Genomic DNA, 13247 nt, shown 5'->3' on the forward strand with positions numbered 1-13247 from the left:
GCTCTTATAACTTGCTTTAACCTGTTTCTCTTCATCTATGTCTTGTCTTGGGGCTTCTTACCTTTCATTCTCTATGTATGTCCTACTCTGTATCTGCCTGGCTGGTGGCTGCCTGGCTGGCTGGCCCTTGGCAGCTCTCTCATTTTCTCCCCCCCCTCCCTTTCCTCTTTCCCAAGCCTAGATTTCCCCTCCTCCTTATTCTCTCTTCCCCCCAGCCCTGCCTGTTCTTCCTCTGCCTACCTCTTGGCAGGTCAGCTTTTTATTAGCCCTTAGGCAGGCAAGGTAAAACAGCAACACATCTTTACATCTTAAACAAATGCAGCATAAACAATGTAACACATCTTTACATCTTAAATAAACACAACCTAAACGAAGTAACACATCTTTGCCTAGTTAAAGTAATATTCCACGATGCTGTCCCATTCCTATTACTTTCTCTTTGCCTTTGCCATTGAGTGTCTCATAACCCACATTATAGACTGTTGTTTGTGTGTTGTTTTCATATAACAGTGTGTTCCATGAATGGCCACAAATCTCTTTACAAAGAGCTTCCTCTTCAGCATAGTCTTGCCTAGGACTCTTCAGAGGACAAAGGGTCTGAGTTCCAGGTTTGTCACCCATGAAGCAGCTCCCTGATCGTTTTGTATGTATGTTCCAGTCAAATTCACCTTCTGTTACTCCCTGCCCTAGCAAAATGACAGGCATACAATTGCACCCCTTAAACAAGAGTTAGTGGCCTGATAGACAGGTCAGGACTTTCTTTACTAGAAATGCCTTTTAATTACTTCCCACAGCAACAGTAGTACCTGCTTGCCCAGTCAATCCCAGATTAAAAGGCAACTTAATCTCTAGATTTTTTTTAAAGCTTTTTTTTTTTCAGCCAATTTACCTGCTTTCCTGGTTGTGTTCCATGGAACACCGTGTTTCTGTATTTTGGGGGCTCACGGGCCTGTGTGGAGACATACAGCCAAACAGCTAGTTACCACCCAGGCTGGATGCATCCTGAAGGAGCTGATGTCCCTGCATGAAGGGAAAACATGCTTGTTGTAATAACAAGTGTTCATGTTCTTATTTTCACTACTCCACTGTAGCTCAGAGTGCTGCTGCACAGGAGGAGGCACGTCCCTGTTTGTCCCCCATTTCTATCGGGAAAAGTTGGGGACAGAGTCACAACTTGCTCTTTGCTAGACAACAGCTGATTCCTAATGGGCTACCTTTTCTTCATCGGTGAACATTCCCCAGCCCAATCATGTCTCATCGATGCTGCTTTCTGTGTCCACAGTCTCTCCTCACCGGATAAAATCTGGTAGCACTTTCTAAGTAAAACTCAGATTGGATAGTGTCTGACTTGGATGGGAGTAATATTTTCTGTCATTGAAGAAGCTGTGCCACTCTGAGCAATGGTTTCAGTTCCCCAGGCCTTGGTTTCCTTGTCTATAAAATGAGGGGTTGGAAATAGTGGTTTCTACCACACATTCTAGCTCTGCAATTTTGTATACTGGTTCAAACTCTATTTGTTCTGTACAGATGTCAGCATGGGATTTATAAGTCAAAATGAGATGGCAGTTCAATGGGTATTGAATTGCACCCCAGGTCTCTCTATTCATTCGAATGAATCAGCCATATTCAATTACTCAGGAACAAACACCTCTTCATCTCCCTTTCACTCTCCTCCAGACATCAGTGCATGAGGATGACATCGCTTTGGGGGAACTTACTTATATGCATCTGATGGTTTATGACGAAGCCATAATGAGCCCATCTTTATAAGGGGAAATGACTAGAGAGATAAATGTTTTTCTCTCTTCTCAGACTTGGGACCAGGCCACATTTTGATGGCTGCCTGCATCCTAGCTTTTATTCCTACTATTTGTTCATCAACCTTGGCTCCTTCCTGGATGTCTTAGTTAGATTTTCTATTGCTGTAAGAAAACACCATGACCAACATCAGTTTGGGGTAGGAAGGGTTTAATCCATTTTACAGCTTGGAATCCAGGGAATTCAGAGAAGGAATTCAAGGCATAAATCTAGAATCAGGAATTGATGCAGAGGACATGGAGGATGCTGCTTACTGGCTTGCTCAACACCAAGTTTTCTCAGCCTGTCTTTAAGTACTCACGGTCTCTGCCCACAGTGAGCTGGGCACCCCTACCCCCACATCGGTCATCAATCAAGAAAATGCTCTACAGGCTTTCCACAGACTAATCTTGTGGGGGTGTTTTCTCAACTGAGATTCCCTCTTCTAAAATGACTGTAGCTTGAGTCAAGTTGACATAAAAACTAGCTAGCACATTAGCCATTCAGCTCAAGTACTAGACTAAGAATGTTCCTTAAAATGCTTAGTCCAGGCTAGGAATAGCATCTTCACCCTTCAATAGCACTGGGAGCTTTTCTCAATTGCATTGCTTATCATATTGGATGAACTGAACCAAATCTCTCTGCTACAAGAGTCTGAATTCCTTCAGGCAAAAAAAAAAAAATCTCCTGTCCACTCTAGCTCTGGCTACAAGATCTAAGGAGGTTCATATCTTGACTATTTAAAGAGTGGTCCTCAGCTTCTTTTAAATGATTGGTTTGCATGGAAAATAAGCTCTTACCATATCTATTTGTATCTATTTATATCTCTCTATAGAGAGAATAGAATGATAAAGAATTGAAGAGAAACAAAAGACACAAGTTGGAGTAAAATTGTTTGTAATTTCATTAGGAGTTAGTTGCTGAACTCATAATAAAGACATGTGCTGATAAATACAAATTTATATTAAAATAATGACCAATAATTTTGCAGGACATCAGGGCTCTAAGCTACAATTTGCAAACATTAGTTATTTGCTATGCTTAGTTGATAGTGTGTTATAAGTAGATAAGTTGCTTGATTCAGCAATGAATTACCACTATTGTCATAGTCTGTTACAGTGGTATCCCCCACTATCCACTTTTCCTGATACTTCAGGGTCTTTTATATCCATCTCACTGGAGTTTGGACTGTGCCTATGACCCAGTTTAACCAGTTTAACAAAGACACAGGAGAAACAACATTGTGACTATCAGGCTGAGGCTCTGAGCAGAGTCAGTGGATTCCTTTTTGTCATGTTGAGATTTTCAAACTGCCTTGTAGGAAATTTAGCCACATAGGGCTAGAGATACCTCACAGAGACCACATGGGAAGAACATAGGGACGGGGGTGGGTGGGTGGGGTGTCTTACCATCACACTGAGAACCAAGAAACCCGGATGATGGTGAAATCTAAAGACCCCAGTCAAACAATTCACTGAGTTATAAAAGCTATTTTAGCCCTGCTGAGTGTGCCAGGCAAGAAACCACCTTGGATTTTATAGTCTTAGCAAGAGCCACATGGAGGAAAGTCAACTGGTTCTTGCTAAACCTTGTCTGCATTCCCAGTGCATATGATTATGCAGATGAGTAATGCAGTGACTGTTTAGCCACTAAGTTTTGGATTAGTTAGTTACACAGCCACATAACCAATTAGCTCTATAAGCAATTCTGGGTGCAAATTTCACATTTTATCTTCTTGACATGAATTTACAACATTGATCTCAAACTGCAACTTGTTCATGTTTTAAAACCTAGTAGCTAAAAATAGCTTTGATGCCAAATATCACTACTTGCAGAAGAGTTAAAGGCATAGTCTTCACTGACTAAATGATAGCTATGAAGTCAAATGAACTAATTCCTAATTTAAAAGCAACCACAAGAATAGCTAAAAACCACAAACAACTCAAAACAGAACCAACACTGAAATTATACCAGTGTGGTCTTCCCCAGGTCACAGGGTTCAAGGCATCCATCAGTGTGGGGGCTGAAGCTCTGGAGCCTTTAGAGGCAGCTTGACTTCAGGGGTAATTCAATTAGAGCCACCAGGGAACTTAGCAATGAGATAATTTGAGTTCATGAATAACAAATATGAGTAACAGCTAAGAATTAATTTAGTAGAGCACCAGCATGGAGCACGCATGCTTGCATGCGCGCGCACGCGTGCGCACATACCACACATGCCCACAAGTGCCCCCCCCCCCCACACACTAAAAGTTTTGGAATTCCTTGCTACTCACAAAAGTCCAGAGTGGATATCTTCCATTTGAGGAGCAAGTTGTACTCCTGCTCACATCAGAGTAAATGTGACATCTCTAGTCAAGGAGCATGAACCTATCAACCTAAAACAAGTTGCCCAGGTGCAGGGTGGAAGTCTAGGGGTGACTAGTACCCAGAACATTTTTTTTTTGGCGTGGAGGGGGGTGTTGAGACTGATACTCCAGGGCCTGCCATTGGGAGTGTGTGCAGCCCAAAGGCATCACAGCTTAAGGATTTGTCATTAATTAATTTATTTGTGCACCTGTCTAATAAATCATTTAAATAACAAGTGGTAATAGCAGCAAGCCCCATTAACAGCCTACCGCATATCTGCACGTCCATTGCCTTTCTCATTGTCTTTAATATTCACCAAGCCCTGTGAGGAAGCTATTTTTATGCCTGTTCTGCAAGCTGTAGAGACAGGACTGCTTTTGAACCTCAGTCTGCTTAGTTTGAAGGCTCATCATCTCTCCTTTACACCTCTGGGTGAATATGCAATGAGTACCTAAGCAGCTGGCCCTGAGCAAGGTGCTGAGGCCATCAACAAAGCCCTGTTCAGGGGATCTAGCAACCTCATCCCCAAATGGTAAGGCAAAACCACAGCATGCTCCCAGAGGTCTGCTGGTGGTAAAGGAGAAACACTGTATCACACATGAACATAAAAGTGGAGGGAAGGCAAGATATGCAGGAGGATGGTGGACAAAACATGAGATGCCAACAACCCCTAGTTCTTGCCTTGGTGGGGGAACCCTGGGGGATGTTCACTCAGCTTCAACTTGTGAGGCCCTGTTGTGGAATATTACTTTAAATGGTAAAGGTGTGTTACATTTGTTTAATTATGTGAATTTGTGTTACATTTGTTTTACCTTCCCTGTCTTTATTAGACCTACTAGATCTAATAAAGAGCTGAATGGTCAATAGCTATGCAGAAGAAAAAGATAGGCAGGACTGGCAGGGAGAGAGAATAAATAGAAGGAGAAATCTAGGCTTGAAGGGAGAATGAGAAGAAGAGGAGGAGGAAAGAATAAGGGAGACAGTCAGGGCAAGAAGCCAGGCAGTTGTCACAAGCCAGGCATGAAAAGAAGTGAAAGTAAGATATATAGAAGGAAAGAAAAGTAAAAAGCCTGGAAGACAAAAGATAGATAAAGAGAAACAGGTTAATTTAAAAGAGCTAGCCAGAAATGAGCTAAGCTAAGGCCGAACATTCAAAGCTGATAGCATGTCTCTGTGTCATAATATGAGAGAGATGGTTGGTGACTCAAAACAAAAAGCATGGTACAGGGCTCTACAGTAAAATGATGAAGAGCAGTTATACAGCGTAGCGGGAAGGCCTGATTCCAGACTCTAGGGTTGAGGGGCTACTGGGAAGGGAGCACAAATAGAAGCCTCCTTCAGAAAGTTGTCACATCAGAAAAGTTCTCTAGAGTGATACCTAGTGTCAAGGGAAAGCATCAAGCACAAGTTGGAACTACAGAATCAGACATCAAATCTTGGCTCACAACTGTGTGAGTTGTAGCAAGTCATTCATAATTTCAAGATAGGTACAACGATAACATTGAGGAGTGCATTACATGGCTGTCCTAGTGTCATTTTCACAGGGCTTCTGCTTGTCAAATCAAGTTTTGCATGAATGGTTCCTAAAGTGTGGTTCCCACACCCGCAGCAACAGCACTGCCTAGAAACACATTGGAAGAGAGAATTATTGGAACTTAAAGGTCTTGAGAAATTCAGCGTGTGTCAGCAACATGCCCGTTTATAAGCACTGCTTTCTACTGATACAAGGGGCAGGGCTGAGGGGGGAAAAGCTGGAAAGCCTGGTGCTAGTGCTTCTCAAAGCCTCTTGGCAGACAGAGTCTGGGTCTCCCATGTCAATCACGCTTTCTTGAGGGAGGAAAACATTACTGGAATCCAGAGCTTCTAGATACCTGGAAATCTGTCATTGTGTCATGCTTCTAAAATTCCTACTCTGACTTGTGTTCCCTGTAGAAATTACCTTTTTTTTTCTCCTATCTACATTTGTTTTTAAATATCCCTTCTGTGACACTTTGTGACAAATATGTCACCTTGGGGGGGCACAGAATAGATGATAACACTTTCTTACTACAAAGCAAATGGACAAGAAACAAACAGAAAGCCCCCAGAAGGCCAGAAGAATGGCAGCTTCATCAGTGTCGGCAGCTCATTTACACTCGAGAAACAGAACTGTTCAGGAAGAAACACCAGGAAAGCTCTGGTTCTACAGCATGAGGCTTGAGTAGGTAGTAAAGGAGACAGGGTTGTAAAAAGCAGCCAGTCGCATGGCAGTAGCGATGCTAACTGTGTGTCTGGGTATCAATAGCAATCACACCAGAGTGGTAGCATTCACATCTGGAACAGTCTTTGAAGCCACATGAGCTCCACAGCTCAGGGGAATTGCAGCTGGTCCATCATCACTCTCCACTTTGTGGACCCCTTGTGTCCTTCCCTCTGCCTTCTTGACTACTGTTGTCTACACCCCCTTTTCTCCTCTATTTTCAATTCCTCACATCAATGCAACCAGCAACCATTTACCTACTCTACTGAATCTTATAAATGTAATTCTCAAGACAATCATCTCAGGTACCATCAGAGCACCTTGTAGGCAGCCAAGCCATTGTTCAAACCCACTTCTGCCTGGACATGAAGCAGCTCACATCCCCCAACACCTGTACTGGTTCTCAGATCTACAAAGGTTATGAATGGCTTCCTTAGACTACACACTGCCTGGGGATGGATTTTCTGGCACATTCCAGAAGCCCAAGATCGAGTTTACAAAAGGAGAGGTGTTTCTTCTCCCAGCAACTCAGTAGAACCAATGATGTTCTAATGGAAAACTCATGCTGATTCAGCACCATGGACAAGAAAACTCAGGGGCACGCCCACCTTACTCCTACCTCAGGCATTATATTCTTGTATAGCACAGTCTAGACCAGTGGTTCTCCACCTGTGGGTCATGATCCCTTTGGGGTTGCATTTCAGGTGTCCTGCATATCTGATATTTATGCTACAATTCATAGCAGCAGCAAAATTACAGCTATGAAGTAGCAATGAAATATAAAAAATTAAGATTTATTTATTTTTTTAATGTTCATTGGTGTTTTTGTCTACATGTCTGTGTGAGAGTGTCAGATTCCCCTGGAACTGGAGTTATGGACAGTTGTGAGCTGCAATGTGGGTGCTGGGAATTGAACCCAGGTCCTCTGGAAAAGCAGCCAGTGCTCTTAACGTCTGAGTCATATCTCTAGCCCACAATGAAATAACTTTCTGGTTAGGTTATCACAACATGAGAAAGGTTGGGAATCACTGGTCTAGACACTTAAAGGTACCTAGAATCCAGTATGAACACATACTTTTACTATGTGCCAGACTGTCCTAAACAGTTTGCATGTTGCTCTTGATTGAATGCATAAAGCCACCCTCTGAGAGAGACACAGTGTGCTCATTGTAAAGATGGGAAAACTGAAACCAACCATACTGGTGTCATCTTATAATCCCAGCATTTGGAAAACTGAGTCAGGAAAAACACATTCAAGACCAGCCTAGGCTCTGTAGTGATCTCCAGGCTAGCATGGGTTAAACAATGAGACCTTATCACTAAAAACAAAACCAAAGTCAAACAAATAAAAAGATAGCAAAACCAAAGCACAGAAACAAATAAAAAGATGGCAAAACCAAAGTGCAGATGTTAAATTACCACTTTAGGTCTTCTTTGCAACTATGTCTTACAAAAAGATAACAGGGTCACTGATGTCACATGGCAGCACTCAACAGAAGGCAGCCATCAAGAAAATACAGACATTTAAAATATTGTCATTAATAATAAGAATTTTAAATATCGCCATTAGAATGAGTACAAGATCAAAAACGTTTCTCAGGTGATCCTGGAATCCCTCATTCAAAACCATAGATTCAAGTAGGGAGGAAAATCACATTTACCTCCCAGCAGACTAGAGAGCATGTTGTAGTGTCCTGGAGCCCTTGGTCTGACTTTAAGTTCTGGGGGTTCAGTATCTAGAGTGGAGTTGCTGTCACTGTCTCAAGTTCCTCATTTGATAATGGCAAAGAGTGAGATAAATTATATTTAAAATACCTTTCAACAGTAATGTCACTCTCCATCCAGAATGTTAGGCACGGTATTGATGCCACCAACTTAGGCTGGGAATGTCACTTATTTTTTGTATTCATTTATACTCTACTTCATTGAACAAAGACATGACAAGATGCTATTATCACCTGTCCAATTGTTAACAACTTAAAAAAAAATTAGGTAATAAGAAACTACAATTTTGCCACTGCCAGTGTGGAAGCAAATTACCCAAACAGCACAGACATCTGTTGTCCCAAAGATGGTTGTTTTCACCAAATTTAGTTCTGTGGGCTTCTTTATTTTGTTGTTTTGTTTTTCAAGACAGGGTTTCTCTGTGAAGCTTTGGAGTCTGTCCTGGAACTCACTCTGTCGACCAGGCTGGTTTCGAACTCACAGAGATCCACCTGCCTCTGCCTCCCTCTGCTGGGATTAAAGGCGTGAGCCACCACTGCCTGGCCCTCTGGGCTTATTTTAAAGCATGCATATAGGCGCTATTATCAGCAGAACCACTGTAAGATTTCAAGCCAAGGATATCTGCAGCAGGGTTATTTACAGTAGCAAAAATTCCAACAACTGAAAGCATGCATCTCAGTGTGCTAAGTACAGTTTGTTAAATATGTGAAGATTAATATCCTGACATCGCTAAAAAAGCATGCTTTGTAAGTTTTGTAAGATGCATGGGGAAAGGCCTTATATAATTTACAAGCCAACAACCGAATGTTCGTTAAAACATTAATCTATAAACAGTCTCAGTAGGTGACAAACTGTTCTGACCAGAAGGACCTGCTCCCCACTTGGCTCAAGGGGAACTTGTGGTAGCAGTTTTCAGCAATTGCTTCAGCTAAGAAGAGCCACCAGCGGCTAAGGCCACGTCCCTCCTGGACTGACCACGCCCTCTCCCAGGCTGCTCACTTCAATGGCCAGCTGATACAAAGCTGTGTGGTGTATTGGTCTGGCTTCCTCTTCTGAACTGGCAATACCAGCACTGTAAGGATTCAGGCATTACGCTGGCCTGCCTCTGTGATCTGGAAGAATGCACCTAGGCAGTACTCTGGTTAGTTCAGGGTTGCTCTCTTTTGTGCTCTCTTTCTCTCTCTCTTCTCTCTCTCCTCTCTCTCTCCTCTCTTTCTCTCTCTCTCTCTCTCTCTCTCTCTTTCTCTCTCTCTCTCTCTCTCTCTCTCTCTCTCTCTCCTGCTTTCGGTTTGTATATGAAGACTGGAGGTCAACACCAAGTGATTGCTCAATCAGTCTCCACTTGAGACCAGGTGTCTCATTGTATCTAGCGCTCAACAATTCAGCTAGACCATGTGGTCAGCAAGCGCCATAGATTTTCCTGTCTCTACTTCCTCAGAGCTGGGATTGCAGGTTTTTGTTTTGTCTGGCAATCTCCACCTGAGGATCTGAGTCTCTTTCTGGAAACTAAGAAAGACCTCCACACATTCTTAAGGAAGTTCTTGCATAAAAAACAAAAATCTTGGGGACATTATATGTTGATTTAGAAGATGTACAATTTATGTACAGCAATGCTTAAAGGACAGTGGGAGACTTGAACAAATTCCTTAGAAAACACCATAGGTCAAAACCAATCACCCACTCCCTAACCCACCTACCTTTCCAATCATAGACTCACCCAACCAAGGGCCTAAACAACCACCCTCTATCTACTCACTCACCCACCCATTGAAACGACAACACCCCACAAACACAAATGAACCAAGCCCCCAACTCATACAATAGGAAAAGGAATGCAAAAGCAATCTAAATAAACTAAAAAGACTATTATAAACTCAGAAATAAATGAACTAGAAAACAAACAAACAAAAAATAAACAAAAGAACAACAAAAAACCCCAAGAAACTAAAGGACTGGAGAGGAGGCTCAGTGAGTAAGAGCACCAGCAGCTCTTCTAGAGGACCCAGGTTCAATTCCCATCCCCCACATGGCAACTCACAACTCTCTGTAACTCCAGTTCCAGGGGATCTAGTACCCTCATACAGACACACAAGCAGGGAAAATAACATGCACATAAAATAAAAATAAATAAATCTTAAAAAAGAAATTAAAAGCAAAATAACTGGGCAGTAAATAAAACCCAAGGTTTTTTTTTTTTTTTTTTTTTTTTTTTTGGTGGTATTGTTTAAATAAAAATGCAAAATATAAGTGTCACTAACAAAACCCACAGGTCTAGCTGAGTATGAGAGGCAAAGACAAGGGGGAGAGTGATGATAGGGACAAGGCCTCACTACCAGCAAGGTCAGCAATGAAGCAAGAGACATAAGGAGAGACACAGGAGGTGTGGTAAATTATGAGAGAATACTCTGTGCCATTTTATAGGACTGCTTTTGAAAAAAATAGATAGAATGGAAAATTCTTGAGAAAATGTAGACGATTCACTTGAAGTTAAAATAATTACTGTATATACTTGGGAGTACTGGTATAAGTACATGTATTATGTGTGGGTTATGCATGAACAATGTGTATTCTGACTTTTATAATTGATGAGTATTATTTGTGACTGTGAATATTGCTTGTGGACCATCCTAGAATGAACACTCCAGTTAAATAAATGGATTGTTTGCTCCTTCAGTTTTCTACACTAGAACTTTTTCCCACTTGAGATCCTATTCTGTCTTCTATTTTTCCTGTTCTTTCCTATGAAGTTTGGTTAACATGGTGTGTGTAAAAGCAATTGTGCTTGTACATCTACCAAGCTCTTAGCAGGAACCATGGGCTGCAAGGGTGAGTTGTGAATGAATGATTTAAGTCTTCAGCGGACGCACAGTCTGTTGAGGATGCACAGTGCTGCTACAGGGGCCACACCGTTTGAACATTGTGTGCAAAGGGCTCAGAGAAAGGAGAGTGGGGGTGTGTAAAGAGACACAGGCATGCTTGACTGAGAAGAGCAGACAAGACTGCTCTTGTTCTGAAGTTAAACTTCAGAACTACAACCTGCTGAGCCCGTTTTTATTGTTTGTATGTTTAGGGTCTCAGGGTTGACCGTTTCGTATTGGGAAATGAATTAAGGGTCACCTTGGGAGAGTCTCAGTCTCCCTCTCTTGCAGTCATTGCTGCCTGTACTCCTTCATCAAGGGGTGGGACCCCGTGAGAATTATTTTCAATAATTCACTTTCAAGGTAGGGACTTGGGAGGGGAAGGAGGAGGGAATAGTAAAGGGGAAAGTGATGTGATTGTATTTTTAATAAAAATGTATAAAAATAAAAGTAAATAATAAAACATCAAAAACACTGGTGGGTGGGAAGTTTTGACCTCCATGTTTTCTAAGAAATTCATTCAAGGCTACAAGCGTCCTTCAAGCATTTCTTTACAATTAAAAAAAAAACACACACAACAAAAACCAAAAACAAACTATCCCTGCAAAACTCCTAAAGTGAAATTAATTGAAGAAGAGTTTCTTTATGCTTTTCTTGTACTTTCAATTTCAGTTTAAAATAAAGCTAATAGAGCCCCAGTTCAAACTAATTAGTAATGCAATGCATCATTTCTTGAAATGTTTTAGATGAATAAACCCTGTTTACTGAAGTGTGTGTCTGGGTTTTGGGCACAGGGGCATGGGTGGGTAGGGTGGTGTTCAAAGTGGATGGTATGCACACTGGGTCCTGAGACACACAAGGCTTTATTCAGCTGATCTCTTGCACTGGTTCTGATGTGGAGATTGATGAACCAGCATTGTGTCTGTCAGGAAACAGGAAAGAATGCAGCCCTGAGGCCAACAAGGTTGCATCAGTGTTTAATCTCTTAAACCCATGTTTCCTCACCAGGATGTGTGAGGAGAGTATCTATTACCTTCCAAGGGTGGACTAAGGAAAAGAGGCAGGTAAGGGGTGGCTCAGTGGGTAAAACTTGCTCTATTGCATCTGGACATGAATTCAAGTCCCTAGGAGCCATGGTCATGGTAGCACAGCACATAGCTAGTATCCCAGCGCTCTCATGGAGAGATGGGAGTAGATACAGGAGAATATCTGGAAGTTCGTGGGTCAAGAAGATGGGAATATATTCGTGAACACCAAAAGAGTCTGCCTCAAACAGCGTGGAAAGGGAACACACACCTGAGGCTGCACTTTGACTTCCACACTGCGTACTCACACACAAACATAAAATAAGATAACAAAGATTTGTAGTTGAATTCTTTTAACTCTTTGCTTTTTGGGAGCCTGCCACCCAGCTCCCAAATAAATGTACAGAGACTTATTCTTACTTAAAAATGGGTATCCTTAGCTTGGCTTGTTTCTAGACAGCTTTTCTTAACTTAAATTATCCCACCTACCCTTTGCATCTAGGTTTTAACCTTTCTCTATTCTCTATTCTCCTCTTTCCTTCTTACTCTGTGGCTAGCTGGGTGGCTGTGTGGCTGGCCCCTGGCTTCTCACTCCGTGATCCTCCCTCTTCTCTTTTTTCTCTTTCTATTCATTCGCTCTGCTTCCTAGCCCCACCTATCCCTCTCCTGCCTAGCTATTGGCCATTCAGCTCTTTATTAGACCAATCAGATGTTTTAGACAGGCAAAGTAGCACAGCTTCACAGAGTTAAACAAATGCAACATAAAACAATGCAACACATTAAACACATATTCCACAGTGTAAGCAAATGTAACACATCTTCAGCTATTATTCCACAACAGAGGTTTCCCAACACTTGCCTGGTACATGGGGTCACTCGATGGCAACTGTCTTCCCTCATTATCAGACACAGGGAAGCAGGCAAGATTCCCTGATGTCATTGCATGCCCTCATAAATGCACAAAGCTTTGAAATGAAAATATATATTTTAAAGGTGAACAACAGTAGATTTCAGCTTCAGGAAAAGAATGAAAGAAAGAGGATCTTTCAAGCACAGATGTGAGAGATAGCTGTAAAAAAGCATAAAATTTCCCCTTCACGCTTATGAGCAACAGATGTATAAAGCAGAGGAGGTAGACTTAGTGGCAGCACCCGCTCACAGGTTAGGGGTGGGGCCTGGAGAAGGGCAGTGGAGGTTTGAGAGAGAGGAACAAAGTGAGTCATCTGGCTGAAAGCATTCCATGACTTGCCACCC

The 13247-nt window shown here is 42.1% G+C and overlaps 1 protein-coding gene across 1 annotated transcript in view; it reads right to left on the reverse strand.

Annotated features, from left to right (window-relative positions):
- The window catches only part of LOC127226909 (diacylglycerol kinase gamma-like), a gene marked incomplete at its 3' end in the record, with an annotated part of 78862 nt that overhangs the window by 50523 nt on the left and 15092 nt on the right, over positions 1-13247 (reverse strand). The gene's annotated exons all lie outside the window — the stretch shown is intronic.

The sequence above is a fragment of the Phodopus roborovskii genome, unplaced genomic scaffold (assembly GCF_943737965.1).
Source record: "Phodopus roborovskii unplaced genomic scaffold, PHOROB, whole genome shotgun sequence".
In the NCBI taxonomy this organism is placed as follows: Eukaryota; Metazoa; Chordata; class Mammalia; order Rodentia; family Cricetidae; genus Phodopus; species Phodopus roborovskii.